At 52.2% G+C, this 17947-nt stretch overlaps 1 long non-coding RNA gene across 1 annotated transcript in view; it reads left to right on the top strand.

Annotated features, from left to right (window-relative positions):
- Positions 1–17947, top strand: part of LOC149326988 (uncharacterized) — a 58169-nt gene that overhangs the window by 29678 nt on the left and 10544 nt on the right. The window lies entirely within an intron of this gene.

Here is a 17947-nt window from a genome sequence, read left to right as displayed (position 1 = left end):
TAAACCAGTCTATATGATTTGTCTAAAGACAGTGTATAGACAGTCTAGGGACTGTCTAATGAAATTTTTATAAGGGTGTAGTGATTGCATGGCTCTCATAAATTAAAGGAATAAAAGAATAAGAATAAGTACAAAATTAAAAAAAGAACGTAAAGAAAAATACAAATAAAAAGAAAAGAAAAGAAACGTAATAAACAATAAAATTAGGAAATAAACCAATAGAAATGAAAAATAAAAGGAAAAAGAAGAATAAACAAAAAATAAAAAAATTAAAAACAAAAGAATCCACAGAAATGAAAAATGATATGAAAAAAAAAACAAGTAGTGCGCCAGGAAACGCTTTCGCCTTGCAGCACTTTAGAGAGCAAAGTGCACCTGAATTTTTACCGCGCCCATTTCCGTGTCCTCCTCCGCCTCCCTACAAGCAGTGTGTGGACGGCCGAACGCCTCCACCGTTATCGCGGTGCTACCAGTGCATTGTGCGTGAACTGCGACAGGCATGACATCAATCCAAACACAACTGTAGCTTTTCGCTTGTATATCCAGGCTTAACCAGAGCTAAGCCACTGCCATTTTTTTTCATCATGCTACTCGTAAGCATCCAGCGCTAACGCACCTTGTCTAACTCTAAGCATGTCTGCTTAGATTTATCGCTTATTAGCAGCGCCTCGGGGCAAGCATGTGTTTTTAACTTTATTCACGTTCCAATTGTTCCGCACTTTACAGGTTACAGGTTCCGCACTGTTATCCTTTTTTTGTATGGCTCACTAGTTATCTTTTTAAAAAACGGACGTGCTTATCGCAAGTGGAGCACAAGTGAATACGCAGAGTTTCGCTAATCAATCCTGATGTCGATGATTGATGTATTCCTGCCTAGAACGTCACAGTGTAAAGCAGGGTTCCGCGAACTAGTTCCTGGTGCGTTGTCTTGATAACTTTTCGTGTTTTCTTGAAGTTACGCTGTAGTTACGTTGCGGGCCCGGAAACTTTGTACCGTGAGCGTCCCGGCCTACCGTGGGCGCCACAGGGAGCCGGCCTCGTCGCGGACGCGGGGCTCACGTTCGGCGTTTGAAAACGCTACCGTCAGCGCCCAAGGACGCTTCCTTCCGAGAATGCGCAGGTTGGTCGCGTGGACAGGGCGTTCGAGGGAGCGGCAGTAAACGCAGTGAGTCCCTCCAGCAGCGGAAGAGAGCATCTGCTCGGGCAGCCAGTCTGTGGCTTCCAAGGGCTTGGGGCCCTCTTTTATTTTGTGCCAAACTCTCTGAATAAAGACCCAATTCCTAAGCTTCACCGAGTACACAGCCCGTACTTCGCAACACTGTCTAGGAGTTACACTTATTCGCCTTGTATAAACGTTGTCGAGGTGACTTGCCTTACCTTTTTGGCCAGCGCGAGACAACAGGAACAGGTCTCGTTTTCACGACGTGTAATACGTGTGCGCGAGCTTCATCACTAGAGCCAGTGGCGGGGGAGTCAACCTCAGGCTACAGCTGTGGTCACGCAGTTCTGCTTAATGCAGGAACTGATGGTTCTGTAAAGAATTTTTACGGCTTAAAAGAACGGAGGTCGAGTTATTATGCAAAGCATAATAACGTAGGTTTCGGGCCTTCGCGCGACGCCCGGCGGTGGCCACCATTGACCTTCAAGTGACCTTCAAGTAGGTCACGTGACATGACGTCACGTGATGACGTCACACCGGCTGCAGATGGGGCCTCATATCGCGCCTGTCGGTCGCCTCCCGGTGGTGGCCACCATTGAACGTGGAGTGAGATCACATGATGTGACGTCACGTGATGACGTCACAGCGGCTGCAGATGGGGCCTCATATCGCGCCGTCGGACGTCGCCTGGCGGAGGCCTCCACGCTTCGGTTCGCGCCGTCGCGCGCGACGCGGCGGCGGCGCCACTATCGCTGCATCACGTGATATGTGACGTCACGCCAGGTGCGAGGCGGCGCGCGCCCGCCGTCGCGTCAGTCTCTGTGCCCGCAACCGTGCCAGCGTATTTGCGCCGGCGTGTATGCGGTCGAGATGCCTCCAAACGCTAAGGACATGCTTCGCATCCACTGGGCTTAACCTTGATAAGCCTCCAAATTTTTTTGCTTTGTAATTGTTTCTCTGGACGAGTTGCTGGTAGCTTATTTTGAACATATATTGCGGCGGTAACAGCAGCACGCTTTTTATGCTGATCCCTACGCGGTTTATTAGTGCATAATGGTAGGTGTGCGGGACAGAGCTTGCCGGAAGCATTGCTTTGAACACACAAGCTGCTATAATAACTATTTACAAAGAGAATGGGAAAAATGGCCAGCGCACAGTATTGTGTGGTGCAGCAATCATATCGGGGACCAAGATTGTTTTTATGCACTTGGCGGTGAAGTGCGTAATGAGCATCAGCCTATGTATTGTAATAAGGGAGTAATTACTCATTTACATCCACCCAAGCGCTGCCAAATGGCTACAAAGGAAAGCTATACAGCTTTCTCAGAAACTTCGTAGTTAAAGAAAAATTTGTCCTGGTCCGGGGATCGAACCCGGGACCACCGCTTCACCGGAGCAGTCGCTCTACCAATTGAGCTAACCGGGACGGCAAGCTTATGGTAGGGCGAGAGCGAATTGATCAATAACTCGAAGTGGGAACAGTGTTGAACAAATGTTTAGGGGAATCCCCCAAGGTGGAGTAGATTTGTAGATTTGTAGAGTAATTACTCCCTTATTACAAATCTACTCCACCTTGGGGAGCCCAAGGTGGAGCCCCAGGGAGCAAGAGGGAGCCCCAGGGACTTCTTGTAGGCTGTTTTAATTATGATGTCGAGGTTTTTGATGTCACGCTTCTTGAGACGGAGAGGGCGCTACGTAGACGACGCGGCTTACAACGAAAGCCTGCACCAGTTGCAGAGTATCGTCTTCTCGCATGCCTGATTTGCGCGTCGTTATCCTGGCGATCTTCCTGTCGGCTTGATCTCTAGCGATCCGTAGTTTCTGGAGGGTGAGAAGGTTGTTGCCGTTGTTATTTATGTACAGACCCAGTATCTTGAGGGTCTGAACTTCCATGATGGGTGAGTTGTAAACGGTGTTCCGATTCTTGCGTTGACGGAAGACTATACTTCCTGTGATTGTCCAGATAGTTATATCATCAGCGTACAGGGCATGGCGTATGCCCAGTACCTGATGGAGAAGAGGTGCTAGATTTAGGAGTGCAATGTTGAAGAGAAGTGGGGATAGTACTGCCCCTTGCGGAGTTCCTCTCGTGCCCATCTTCACTTGCGTTGTGTGTTTTGTGCCGGTGCTGATGTTGACAGTTCTGTCCATAAGGAAATCACAGATGTACGAGTAGACTCGCTGGCCACAGTTCGTGCTGGAGAGGCTGTTGAGGATTGTGGAGTGTTGGACATTATCAAACGCTCCCATGAGGTCGAGTGTTAGAAGCGCTCGGTTACTGTTTGTGCGTGCGGGATCGACGACTACGCGTTTGATTTGCAGAAGCACATTATGGGTGGACAAGTGTACTCTTAACCCAAACATCGTGTGTGGCAGTAGCTCGTTGTCCTCAAGATAGTTAGAGAGACGGGTGTGGACTGCCTTTTCCATGAGCTTGCCTGCGCACGACTTGAGGGATATGGGGCGCAGGTTTTCGATGCTGATTTTCTTGCCGGGCTTCGGGATAAAGTGTACATTGGCTGTTTTCCATGCTTGTGGAATGGTGCCGGTGCGCCAGCATTCGTTTATGCAATCAGTGAGTTGCTGCAGAGCCTCTGTGCCGAGGTTGGCCAGAAGTCCGACGGTAAAATTTTCTTGTCCCGGGGCTATGCCACGGCGCATATCTGCTAGTGCTGCAATGATTTCCTCCAAAGTTAAGTCTCTATCCAGGTGTTCGTTCGGTTGCCCTCGGTGCTGTAGGGTTGTGGTAGGGTTGTGGGTCTCTCGCGGTGCAGATACAGCGACGTGTGAGTTCATCCATGAGTTCCAGACCTTTGCCTTGGACGCTGTGTAGGGCTCGATGCAAATTTCTGTGTTGTTCACTCTTCGCTTTCGGAGGGTCAATTAGGCATCGCAGAAGGCTACATGTGGCCTTGGTGTCTAGGCGGCCTTTGAGGGATTCGCACTTTGTTAGCGAATTGGTGCGAGTTAGGTGCCATTCGTATTGTTCCGCTTGAATAGTAAGCTTGGCGATCCGAATTCTGAGTTTCCGATTGTGCCTTCCTTTTTTCCACCGTTTTATAAGACCCCGTCTGGCTTAACAAAGATGTAGGAGGTGGTTGTTAACAGCTGGGTGGTCCGCCGTGGTGGCGAGTGATTTTGTGAACTTTTCTTTGAGGTCGAGAATGGAGGCCGCCCAATCTTCGTAACTGGTTATTTGTTCCGACGTTGATAGTTTGGTGTCCTTCCCGAATGTCTCCCAGTCTGTAATTTTGGCTTGTCCTCGTGGTTTGCAGTGGTTGTTATTTTCGAAGATAGTCTGTAGCACGCAGTGGTCACTGCCTAGCGTTTCTTCCGTGTTGAGCCACTCATAGTTGCGGGCATTGCGGACGAGCGTGAGGTCGGGGGAAGTATCCCGTGTTATGCTGGTGCCGCGTTGCGTCGGGTGCTGCGGGTCCGTGAGTAGGGGCAAGGCCATGTCAGCGATGGTGGATGCTAGTTTTCTGCCTTTCGCGTCTTCCCTCGGGCAGCACCACAGGTGGCTAGAAGCATTGAAGTCGCCAACTATAGCTAAGGGAGCTTTTTGGGCTTCTCTTCGTGCTTTAAGAAAGATTGCGTCAAAGGCAACGCGGTGCTGTTTGGGGCGACTATATACTATTTTGATTATGTAGGTGCCCATGCGGTTTCTGTGCTGTGGTAGAAGCTTTATGAAATATTCAATGTCGGTGTCTAGATTAAGGTATACAGTGGTTGCCGTGCATGATTTGTGGACCAAGACGCATGTCGAGGGATTTGTTTGATGTGTTGCGTATCCTCGGATCTTAGCCTCCATATTCACTTCTTGCAGGGCTATTACTTACGGCGTATGGGCATGAGAGTCTATGTATTGTTGTAATGTTTCCCCTTTTCGTTTTAGTCCCCTGCAGTTCCACTGTAAGATGGTAAGTTTATGTCTGCGTTGTGGAGCCATGTTGAACACTAGAAACGTGGGTCTCATCATGTGGTGCGCCCTCAGGTTGTAGATCTACCTCAGTGCTTAGCAGGCGACGAGTTCCCATTTTACCCTGTCGCTTTGTGCCCTTGCTGTGAGAAAAATCCTATAAATCCTGAAGTTTGCGGTCAATTCTAATCTCCTGCGCTTGCATCCTTATTAGACCTGGTTAGAGGTTTTCCATCATGGGTTTAATGACTGATCAACATGCTTTCGATTGTCGCCTCGATCATAATTTGTAATTTATTTTCAATGAGGTCTTGAATTGTTTTTTCCAAGCGAGTGATGCGTTCCTGGGTTTGGGTGTGCTCTGTATATTGCTGCTTTAGTGCCTGCGGTGGTGGTGCCTGCGGTGGTGGTGCCTGCGGAGTTGGTGCCTGGTGGGGTGCGTCTGGTGTAGTTGCATGCCTCTCGGGGATGTTAGTATAGCGCCAGGCGACGCTATAAAGCGCCGGCGCTGAGATCGGCGTTACAGCGCGCGCTAGAAGAAAATAAAGATAGACAGCCGTGCTCGGAGCACACGCCCGGCACTGGCAGTTCGGAACTAGAAGCCTGCCACGCTGATCCTCTTGCTCTGGTGCTCCGCTGCGACCCCGCAAATCATCAACACTAGCATCTAACTGGTGTAGCTCTGCCCTATCTTCTTCCATCGGACATGCCTGTTGCGTCGATGGAAGTAATGTGTTGTTTGGATTAACTGCGATGCCTAACTGCTGTTTCAATGTGCTATCTTCTGTTTTAGTTGTTCAATCTCTGCTTTAAACGTTTGTAAGCCAACGCTTTGTGGGAGGAGGCAAGCTACATCTGCCCAGCTCACCTTGCTGCCGTTGCGCTGCTCCTTGTTATGGGGTCCTGTTGTCTTCTCGGCTGGACGACTGCCGTTGTTGTGCGAAACCTTATCGGTAGTCCCAGGTCCATTGCTTGAAGAGCGTGAGCCGGGTGGTGCTGAGTTGTTGCTGGAGGACTGGGCCTGGTGGGCTGCACAAGATGCGCGGGGTCGCACCCTCTCGCACAGTGCCCCCGCCCAATACAGGACCCTAACGCCAAGTGCGCCCCATGCGACGCGGCTGGCCGCTCCTCTAACCATCAAGCTGGGCATGCCTCCTGCTCAATTTTGCAGGAGCGCGCTGCTCGCATCCGCGCCAGGACCAATTATGGTCGTTAGGGCCGCGATTGCCCTGCGTACCTCTCCCGCGAACCGCCAGGTTGCGACTCTGATTGTACTTACGGTCTTCTCCACTGATTTTTCATTCGTATTCTTCTTTCCTTGCTGCCCTTTATCGCTTGTCTCCGCAGCCAGTCCTCGGCCCTCCTGCTTCCACCACCGCCACAATCTTTTAATCAATATAGTAAGCAGCTGTCGCCCATATATGATCCTTTTCCACTTCAGTTATCTCCGTTCTTATGCCTCTTTATATCGCAATGGCTAGCTTTAGTTTTCTGCAGATCAACCTTGACCATACCCGGCGTGCGACGGCTGCCCTCTGGAGTCATTTCCTCTCTTCTCCGTTTTCTCTGGCTGCGGTGGCGGACCCTTACCTGGTCGGTGGCGGGGTTTCCGGTCTTCCTAGTGGGGTTGCCGTCTTCTCTGCGCAATCACATCCGCGCTAACTAGTCCTTGCGCGGGATCCTCCTTTTCAGGTGTTCCCTATTTACGCCTCCACATTTGTTGTGGCCGTGCTCTGCACCTCTCAATCTACTTCTTTCCTCTTTGTCTCCGTTTACTCCCCGCCGCGCGCCCTCTTTGACTCTTCTTTAGACGAATTGGACGAAGTGGTCGCTTTGGCGGCCGGCCGCCCCATCATCCTGGCCGGTGGCTTCAACGCCAAGCGTGAATTGTGGGGCCCCGCACCCTCCGACTCGCGTGGCTCCAACCTCGTCCACTTCGCTCTGGCTCACCAACTGACTGTTTTAAATGACCTTACTTCCGCCCCCACATATGACAGTTATTACGCGGGGTCGTGGATTGATGTCACACTCGCTTCCCCATCCCTGCTCAGCTCCGGATATACATGGACCGTCTCGGACACCGAATCTCTGTCCGAGCATTCTTATATTGAGGTGTCAATTGGTCCTCCTTCTCCGAAGCAGCACCGCCTAACGGTTGCATCCCGGGCTCGTCTGCTTCAGTGCCTAGCAAGGGACACATGGTTTTCCCGGGTTGCTGGCGCCGATCTGCGCTCCTCCGATGCACTGGAGACCGTCGTCAACCGGTGCCACGACCGAGTTAACACGCTGATTGAGCGCCACAAGCGTACAGTTGTAAGTGATCCGGCACCGAAGGGACGCGCCTCAGCAGTCGGGAAGAGCGGACGTGTCTCACGTCGGCTCCGCCGAATTTTATGATCCTTTCCCGAATCATTTGCCGAAGCGCTGCGAGGCCATCTGGCTACACTTCCAGAACAACGAGGAGACCACCCACCCTTGTTCAGGTGGGACCGTTTTCTCAAATCCTTCGAGAATTTGAAGACCAAGCGGATCGCGCGAGTTGCTAAGCCTAACAGTTAGGCCACGACTCAGCTGCCCGCCGCGGCTCCGCGGGCAAATTCTGCCGCAAACCATGACGACCCTGATGGGATACGACCCGGAGGGGATGCAGATTGTCACCATGCCGCAGGCGAAGACCCCAGTTTTCGACAAGGTTACGGAGGCGATTATCCAACGCAAGATAGAAGAGTGGGAACGCGCATCAGCCCGTGACAACCACTCGGCACGGCAAAAAGGTCGAACGCCAGATGGACGCGTCACCGCGGCAGGGGATACGCCGCTGCAGCAGACGCCCCGAACGCAAGTCAAGCGTTGGAAGCCTCCTCCGCAGCCGCGTCTGGACAAGCAAGATGCATTGATCATAATCAAACCTAAAGGAACGCTGGATGTCAGCAAATTCAGGGGAAGCAACGCGGTCGGAAACGCCTTGCACATTGCTGCTGGCGTCGACAAGGGCTCAGCCGAGCTCAGCGTTTGGCCCATATGGGAACAGAACATCATCGTTGTCGGGGTGCGAGACGCCCAAATAATCAGAAAGGTCCTGGCAATTCACGAAATTCAGCTTGGGGACAAGGCACAGGCAGTGTACTCCTACCTCCGCCCCTCCGACGACACTTGCAAAGGAGTAATACAAGTGGACCCGAGGGTTTCCAACGAAGACATCACGAACGCGCTTCGCTCCCCGGACGCACCAGTGGTGAGCGTGAGAAAATTAGGTTCCTCCAACGTGGCGGCCATCACGTTTGAAGGAAGAAAGGTTCCGTTTCACGTCTTCTACTACGGTGAAGCGGTTCCAGTACGCCTATACAAGAAAACAACGCCAGCCTGCGCACTGTGCGGGAAACTTGGACACCGGGCGGATGTTTGCCCTTGCCCTTCGAAGTCAAGATGTCCGCAGTGCGGTCAGCCAGATGTTCCAGAATCCCACGACTGCCAACCCAAGTGCACGGTCTGCGAAGGTCCACATCCCATGGGGTCGAATCAGTGCAAGTACAAGTACCGAGCATCACAAAAAACCAAGCCCAAGACAGGAGAATTCAACCACCGGTCAAGATCCAGGCTTCGGAACCGGTCCGGCAGCAGAGGTCCATCAAGCAGCGGGGAACGACTGACCCACCAGGACCAGTCCAGCAACAACTCAGCACCACCCGGCTCACGCTGTTCAAGCAATGGACCTGGGACTACCGATAATGTGTCGCACAACAACGGCAGTCGTCCAGCCGAGAAGACAACAGGACCCCATAACAAGGAGCAGCGCAACGGCAGCAAGGTGAGCTGGGCAGATGTAGCTGCCTCCTCCCCCGAAGCGTTGGCTTACAAACGACTTAAAGCAGAGATTGAACAACTAAAATCAGAAAATAGCACATTGAAACAGCAGTTAGTCATCGCAGTCAATCCAAACAACACATTACCTCCATCGACGCAACAGGCATGTCCGATGGAAGAAGATAGGGCAGAGCTACACCCTCCGTCTCCACACCAGTTAGATGCTAGCACCCCCGAGAGGCAAGCAACTACACCAGACGCACCCCACCAGGCACCAACTCCGCAGGCATCACCATCGCAGGCACTAAAGCAGCAATATACAGAGCACCCCCAAACCCAGGAACGCATCACTCGCTTGGAAAAAACAATTCAAGACCTCATTGAAAATAAATTACAAATTATGATCGAGACGACAATCAAAAGTATGTTCGAATCAGTTATTAAACCCATGATTGAAAACCTCGAACCAGTTTTAATAAGGATGCAATTGACCGCAAACTTCAGGAATTATCAGATGTTTCTCACAACAGAGGCACAAAGCTGCAGGGTAAAATGGGAACTCGTCGTCTGCCAAGCACTCAGCCAGATCTACAACCTGAGGGCGCACCACATGATGAGGCACAAGTTTCTAGTGTTCAGCATGGCTCCACAACGTAGACATAAACCTACTATCCTACAGTGGAACTGCAGGGGACTAAAACGGAAGAGGGAAACATTACAGCAATACATAGACTCTCATCCCGATACGCCGCAAATAATAGCCCTGCAAGAAGTGAATATGGAGGCTAAGATCAGAGGATACTCAACACATCAAACAAATCCCTCGACATGCATCTTGGTCCACAAATCATGCACGGCAATCACTGTAGACCTTAATCTAGACAGCGACATTGAATATGCCTTCATAAAAATACTGCCACAGCACAGAAACAGCAAGGGCACCTATATACTCAATATATATAGTCGCCCCAAACAGCACCGCGTAGCCTTCGACGTGATCTTTCTTAAAGCCCTAAGAGAAGCCCAAAAAGCTCCCCTAGCTATAGTTGGCGACTTTAATGCTTCTAGCCCCCTATGGGGATGCCCCAGGGAAGACACGAAAGGCAGAAAACTAGCATCCGCCATCGCTGACATGGGCCTGACCCTACTCACGGAACCGCAGCACCCGACGCGAGTCGGCACCAGCGTAACGCGGGATACTTCTCCCGACCTCACGCTCGTCCGCAATGCCCGCAACTATGAGTGGCTCAATACAGGAGAGACCCTAGGCAGCGATCACTACGTGCTGCAGACCATCTTCGAAAGCAACAAGCACAGCAAACCACGAGGGCAAGCCAGAATTACAGACTGGGAGACATTCAGAAAGGACACCAAACTAACCACATCCGAACGAATAACCAGCTACGAAGATTGGGCGGCTTCCATTCTCGACCTTAAAGAAAAGCTCACAAAGTCTCTTGCCACCACGGAGAACCACCCAGCTGTTGACAACCACCTCCTACACCTTTGGGAAGCAAGACGTAGTCTTATAAAACGGTGGAAAAAACAAAGACACAATCGGAAACTAAGACTTCGAATAGCCAAGCTTACTATTCAAGCAGACCAATACGCATGGGACCTCGCTCGCACCAATTGGCTAACGAAGTGCGAATCCCTCAAAGGCCGCCTAGACACCAAGGCTACATGGAACCTTCTGCGATGCCTAATTGACCCTCCGAAAGTGAAGAGTGAACAACACAGAAATTTGCATCGAGCCCTACATAGCTTTCAAGGCAGGGATCATGAACTCGTGGATGAACTCACGCGTCGCTATATCTGCACAGCGCGAGACCCACAACCCTACAATAAGGAGTACCGTGGGGAACCGAACGAAGACCTAGACAGAGATTTCACTTCAGAGGAAATCATTGCAGCACTAGCAGATATGCGCCGAGGCACAGCCCCGGGACAAGACAAAATTACTGTCGGACTTCTGGCCAACCTCGGCACGGAGGCTCTGCAGCAACTCACGGATTACATAAACGAATGTTGGCGTACCGGCACCATTCCACAAGCATGGAAAACAGCCAATGTACACTTTATTCCCAAACCCGGCAAGAAAATCAGCATTGAAAACCTGCGCCCCATATCCCTCACGTCGTGCGCAGGCAAACTCATGGAAAAGGCAGTCCACACCCGTCTCTCCAATTATCTTGAGGACAATGAGCTACTGCCACACACGATGTTTGGATTCCGGGCACACTTGTCCACCCATGATGTGCTTCTGCAAATCAAACGTGAAGTCATTGATCCCGCACGCACAAACAGTAACCGAGCGCTTCTAACACTTGACCTCAAGGGAGCGTTTGACAATGTCAAACACTCCACAATCCTCAAAAACCTCCACAGCATGAACTGCGGACAGCGAGCCTACTCGTACATCTGCGATTTCCTTACGGACAGAACCGTCAACATCAGCACCGGCTCAAAACACACAACGCAAGTGAAGATGGGCACGAGAGGCACTCCGCAAGGGGCAGTACTATCCCCACTTCTCTTCAACATTGCACTCCTAAATCTCCCACCTCTTCTCAATCAGGTACAGGGCATACGCCACGCCCTGTACGCTGATGATATAACCATCTGGACAACCACGGGAAGTATGGGAATGATTGAAGAACAACTACAAACCGCGGCGACAACAGTTCAAAATTATGCCCGGGCGTGTGGACTAACGTGCTCACCCGAAAAATCCGAACTGATAGTCTTCCGTCAACGCAAGAATCAAGACACCATCAATATCCGCGTAGACAACTCACCCATCAAGGAAGTTCAGACCATGAAGATACTGGGTCTGTACATAAATAACAACGGCAACAACCTTCTTGCCCTCCAGAAACTACGGCTCGTGAGCGAGCAAGTCGCCAGGATGATCGCCAGGATAACGACGCGCAAATCAGGGATGCGAGAAGACGATACTCTGCGACTCGTGCAGGCTTTCGTTGTAAGCCGCGTCGTCTACGTAGCGCCCTACCTCCTTCTTAAGAAGCGTGACATAAAAAACCTCGACATCATAATCAGAACTGCCTACAAGAAGGCCCTGGGACTCCCTCTTGCGACATCGACGGACCGGCTCTTGCGACTGGGTGTGCACAACACGATCGATGAGCTGATAGAGGCACACCTTACGGCGCAGGTGGTACGGCTCTCCACAACTCGAACTGGCCGACAAGTCCTGAGTGATTTAAACATCAATTGCCCCCGACAGCTAGACACCAAAACCGACATCCCAGCCTCATGGAGAGGACAACTCAAGGCAGCTCCACTACCCAGGAATATGCACCCTGATTTTCACCAGTCAAGACGACAAGCACGAGCCGAAGCCATGAAAAGACACTACGGCGGGCGCGAGGGCGTGTTCTATGTCGATGCTGCGGGTCCCGAGCAGGGAATGACGGCCGTCGCGGTAATGCACCAAAATGCAACAGTCGACGGACTAGTACTGGCTAGCCAGGTCATACTGGCTGCGGAAGAAGTGGCGATTGCTCTAGCTGCAACACACACTAGCTCAATATACATTCTCACAGATTGACAGACAGCGTATAGCAATTACCTCAGGGGCAGGGTCGCACCGCTCGCAGCTAAAATCCTGCAAGATAGCTATATCCGTGGCTACCAACCCACACACAAACACTTAATATGGGTACCAGGTCACCAGGGCATCCCAGGGAACGAGAGCGCACATGCCTCAGCCCGAGCATTTCTCCCCCGGGCACCCAGTGCGGATGCCGTGGAACCTCCTACCCCACTACTAACTTACAATGACATACTTCAGCACTTAAGATTATCCCGTCGGGTCTACCCTCCACCGGCTAAGACACTAGATAAAGGGGAGGAACAACACCTCCGAAAGCTACAGACCAACACTTACAACAACCCACGAAGACTACATGCCATAGACCCGGAGTCATTTGACTCACAATGCAAATTCTGCGGGGAGAAGGCGGACCTGTACCATATGGTATGGGCCTGCCAACGAAATCAGGCGATCACTGTTAATAACCAGCCAACGCAGGAGGGGTGGGAGGCAGCTCTGTCCAGCTCGGACGGAAAGAGTCAAAAGCAACTCATCGAAAGAGCCCGGACAGCAGCCTACGCTAATGGGGTTCCGGACTGAGAGCTCCAACCACGGCTACAACCTCCTAAACCATTTAATTAAAATATTTTCACCACCACCACCGGCACCGAAGCCATGGTGGTCCCCTGAGGTCACCATCGAGCGGCGCCGCGTTCGAGCATTGCGCAGGCGCTTCCAGCGTTGCTCAGAACCATCGCTGCGCCCCGTCTATCGCACCGCGTTTCAGGCGGCACTTGCCTGTTACCGTCGCAACATCAGGGAGGCAAAGGACTCGGTGTTGCGCCAGGCCTGTCACGATGCGACTCGAAAAAACCTTTTCGGCGTACTCTTTAAGAACGCATTCGCCAAACTGCGCGCCCCCGTATTCCTCCCACCTCTGGACACAGGAGACGGCGTTCTGACGACTTCTGTCGTTGAGTCGGCGGCACTTTTGCTCCGGACACAGGTCGCGTTTGACAACTCTTTGATAGATACACCATTACATGGGTCCCTCCGTGCATCCGTCGAGTCGCCTTACCATCCTTCTGTGCCGCCGGACGTCCCGTTCTCGCGTAAGGAGCTTCAGCTGCTCGTGAACGCACTCTGTACCGGCACAGCTCCCGGCCTGGATGGGTTGACTGCGCCCTTGGTTACGGGCCTCTGGCGTGCCCACCCGTCCTTCTTTCTCCTCCTTTTCAACGGTGCCCTCCGTCTCGGCCACTTTCCCTCCGCGTGGCGAAGGGGGCGGATCATCTTCCTTCCTAAGCCAAACCGTCCCTCTTCCCTTCCTACTTCCTACCGGCCAATAGTGATGAACTCAATCCTGGGTAAACTTTTAGAACGCCTACTTCACGGCCGTCTTTACTATTTCTTGCACGCCAAGGGCCATCTCCATCCCAACCAGTTTGGGTTTACCCATTCGCGCAGCGCAGTGCAAGCCCTGGCCTTGTTGCGAACGGCCCTGGAAAACTTCCGCATATCCCGCACGCCCGTAGTTCTTATATCACTCGATTTTCAGGGCGCGTTTGATAGCGTTTGGCACCCCCTCATCCTTCGCTTCTTTCGCTGCCGCGGTCTCCCTTCGAACCTATCACCTCTTGCGCTCATTTCTTTCGCTGCGCACGGTAGTCTATCGTGCACGCACTGGTGAGGAGGTGTCCGCCAACCCCACTCTCGGCAGCCCTCAGGGATCACCCTTTCCACCCCTTTTGTGGAACGTCATAATCTCTGATCTTCTCGAATGTCCCATGCCTCCTGGCGTAACAATACAGGCCTATGCCGATGATACCATTGTGCTGGTTCCGGCCCGCACGCGCCACGAGCTGGAGCAGTTGTGTGCCAATGTCCTTAACAGAATAGCCTGTTGGGCCTCTGATTCGCGGGTGACGATCTCGTGGACAAAAACATTTTGTATGCTGTTTTCACATGGCGTGGGCGGAATGGAAAAGCGCAATCCAACCGTTCGCTTTTCGGGTCGCCCCTTGAGTTTCAAACAGGAACTCAAAATTTTAGGCGTTGTCTTCGACCGCCACCTCACTTTTCTACCGCATGCTCACTTTCTCCGCGACAAGGCAGAGATCCTCACTTCGCGTCTTGTCTCGTTTTTCTCTCTCCACCGTTCGCTCCCTTCCTCTTCTCTACGTAGGCTTTATTTTCAAGTTATACAACCCGCTTTAACTTATGCCGCGCCCGCTTGGTGGTCTCGCAGCGCCAATTCCCGCCTTCGGAAAAAGGTTGTTTCTGTGCAGCGGGTCCCTCTTCTCGCTATCACAGGGGCTTTCCGCACAACGCGCACGGCTGCGCTTCAGGTTCTCCTCCGGGTACCGCCTCTTCCCTTGGAATTGGATCGTCTCTGTGCAGAGTTCAACCTTCTAAATGGTGTAGATCCCGTCACCTTTGGCGGCCACACTTACCTACCGTCTGATATCTTGCCCCGCTTTGATCCCTGGTGCGACCATTCCTCTCTGGCTTCCTCATTCTCCTTCGCCCGTCTTCTCCCTTCTCACTTTCCATCTCAGCCCTTCCTTCCCGGCCTTCATATATTCACGGATGGCTCTTATACGTCCCACTCTGCGGGTGCTGCTTACGTCGCATTCTCATCTTCCGGCGCGCTGCGGAACGTGGGCCGGATTCGTCTAGAGACAGCCTCTAGTGCCTTCTGCGCAGAGGCTGTTGCGTTTCATGAGGCCTGTTGTTACGCCCAGCGCGCCCCCTCTCCTTTACCCTTGCATGTCTACTCTGATTGCCTTTCTCTCCTTCAGGCTCTTTACTCTCTTTCTACGAACGACTTACGCGTCCGTGACATCAAGCGCACTCTTGCCGCCATTTCTCTTCAGCGTCCTGTCTTCCTCTTTCATGTCCCCGCCCATTGTGGTGTCTGGGGCAAGGAGCTCGCTGACTGGGCCGCTTCACTGGCGTCGGCGCGTGGCCTCCTGCGGCCGTCGTGGCTGTCACCCTTGTCAGTGCCCACCCGTATGCGTACCACCGTACTCAGGCTTTGGTCAGACACCTAGGCCGCGGAACATTCTGACACCCTCCTGGCTGTTTTTGTCCCCTCTATTAACCGCCTCCCGCTCACTTTCCCTCCACCCCGATCTCTTGTCCCTCTCCTAACTGGCCATGGTCGTTTTCCCTCATACTTCCATCCTTCGCCTTCTTGTCCATGCGGGGCAGCTGTGGGGGATGTTCTTCATTACCTGCGTGCCTGTCCTCTCACCGCAGACATAGCAGCAGGGCTTCCCGGCTATCCGCACTTTCTTTCCCCTCATGACTTTCCCTCTTCGTTAGGTTCACCTCGGTCTCGTGCGTTGCTTATTCGCGTTGCTGTTCGCGTTTCTTCCCTTCTTTCACCTGTCTCTCGTGTTTATTCCCGCCCTGATGGCTCGTAGACCTCCCTACCATTTATGTGCCCACCCATGTCTCATGTGGTCGGGGGCACCATATGGCCAATATTGGTGGGCCGTGGCCCTGCCCCTGCCTCACGGGCATGTGGATGGTATGTGGACCGTGATATTTGCTGGCTTTGCGTGTACATACAGTCTTAGTTTTCTTTGCTTTTCGTTTTTCATGTTTATTTTTATTTTTTGCCATTCCTTTTCGTTTCTCTAGCTGTTATATTTTCATGTTTTAATTATTTGTTTGATTTTTTTTTACTTTTCGCTCGTTCTATTTCCTTGCGTTATTACATGCCTTTTCGTCATTTACTTGATCCTCTTTTCTATTCCCCTTTTTTATGTACCCCTTCTGCTTTCTTAAGCCCAGTATCTCCTGTTTGTTCGTTTTTTGTTTTTTTTTCTCCTCGCTTTCTTTTCCTGTCTTTTCTTCCTTCTTACAGATCCCCCCACTTTCCCTCCTCCTGGCCGCCTGCGAGCCTGTCTGCAGAATCTGGGCACGCTGGACCTATCCCTGTTTCATGTTCATTTCGTACTTCTTAATCCTTCAGGGGCGTCTTGTTTTAAAAATCACTTTTCCCCGCCCATCGTTTGTGCCTCTTTTTTTTGTAATTGGTTTTTCTTAAATTTTCTCTTGGGCGTTGGCCCCTTTTCTTTTATGTTTCATTGGATCGCCTGCGATAACCTCTGGTTGGGCGCGGGCTTCCTCTCCAATTTTTTTTGTTTATTTTATTTTATTTCATGAGAGTTTACAATAAAAGGGTCAGTCGGTCCCCGCTGCTCGATGGGCCTCTGCTGCCGGACCGGTTGCGAAGACTGGATCTTGACCGGTGGTTGGCTTGTCCTGTATTGGGCTTGTTTGTTGGTGATGTTCGGTACTGGTGGTGGTGGTGAAAACATTTATTCAGAACAGGAGGTGTTTGGATCGGCCCGTAAGGGACCGATCCTTACAAACACTAGGTGGAGGTCCCTAGTTTGGGACCCCAGTGGCGGTAGCCGCCGCCCGGGCGCGCCCGACTAAGGCTTGTTGGGCCTGTAAGTCGTGGCAGCCGAGCAGGGTCGCCTCCCAGTCCTCCCGGGTTGGGTTGGGGATAGGGGGAATGGCCGGGTTGGAGGGGCAGGCCGACACCATGTGATAGGTGTCCGAAGACACCGCACCACAGTGCGGGCAGCTGCCGCTAAAGGAGGGGTCAAAATGTTTTAGTGCTGCCGGGCACAGCAATGTATTGGTGAAGAGGCGGAGAAGAAGCCGCTCATCCGCCTTCTTGAGTCCTTTACATGGGCTAGGGTAAAGGCGATGGCTATCTTGAAAGTAGGTTGCGATATTTTTGAACGTATAAACCGGATTAAAATCGGGTTCCTGATCAGGTGGGGAGGAGAAAACAGCCCGGTGAGAGAGCGCGCGGGCGGCTGCGTCTGCTGCCTCGTTTCCTGCCAACCCCTGATGAGCAGGGGCCCATATGAGGTGACGGTGTGCGGGGTCCGTATCCCGTATGCAATTTTGGTATATTCGATAGGCTAGGAAGGGAGTGCTGCCTTGTTCGACGTTCCGACAGGCCCCTCGCGAGTCGGTAATTATGTATTTTGAATTGGAATGCGAGGCCGCGAGAGCAATCGCGACCTCTTCTGCTTGTGTTGCACTGCGGGCTCTGAAAGTGAGGCCGTTAACTGTGTTGCTGTTGTGAACTACCGCGGCCGTGTACCATCCCACGTGGTGAGGGCCGGAGGCGTCCACGTAGTATACACCTGTTTTGTTGCCATAATATCGGGCTAGCGCTTCCGCTCGTGCCAGGCGCCGACCATTATGGTCTTCATGTGACATGTTTGCTGGAAGAGGCCGCACGTGGAGGGCACGTCATCACAGTTCCGGGATGCGAAACCTGTCTTCCATTGGAGGGGTGTGTTGTATATGGAGTCGAGCAAGAAGGCGGCGACCCGACTCCGTTAGCGACAAACGCGTGTACTGGTTTGTAAGGTGCGGAAAGTATTCCCACCCTCGGAAAGTATTCACCACGCCAAGGGCCATAAGCCGGCTGTTCGAAGTAGTGATGGGGAGGTCAAGGGCACGTTTAACAATT

This window comes from Amblyomma mixtum, chromosome 10 (genome assembly GCF_055824585.1).
Source record: "Amblyomma mixtum isolate Tamu chromosome 10, ASM5582458v1, whole genome shotgun sequence".
NCBI lineage: Eukaryota > Metazoa > Arthropoda > Arachnida > Ixodida > Ixodidae > Amblyomma > Amblyomma mixtum.
The sequence above is the reverse complement of the archived record's forward strand: the minus strand, read 5'-3'. Positions and strand labels throughout refer to the sequence as shown.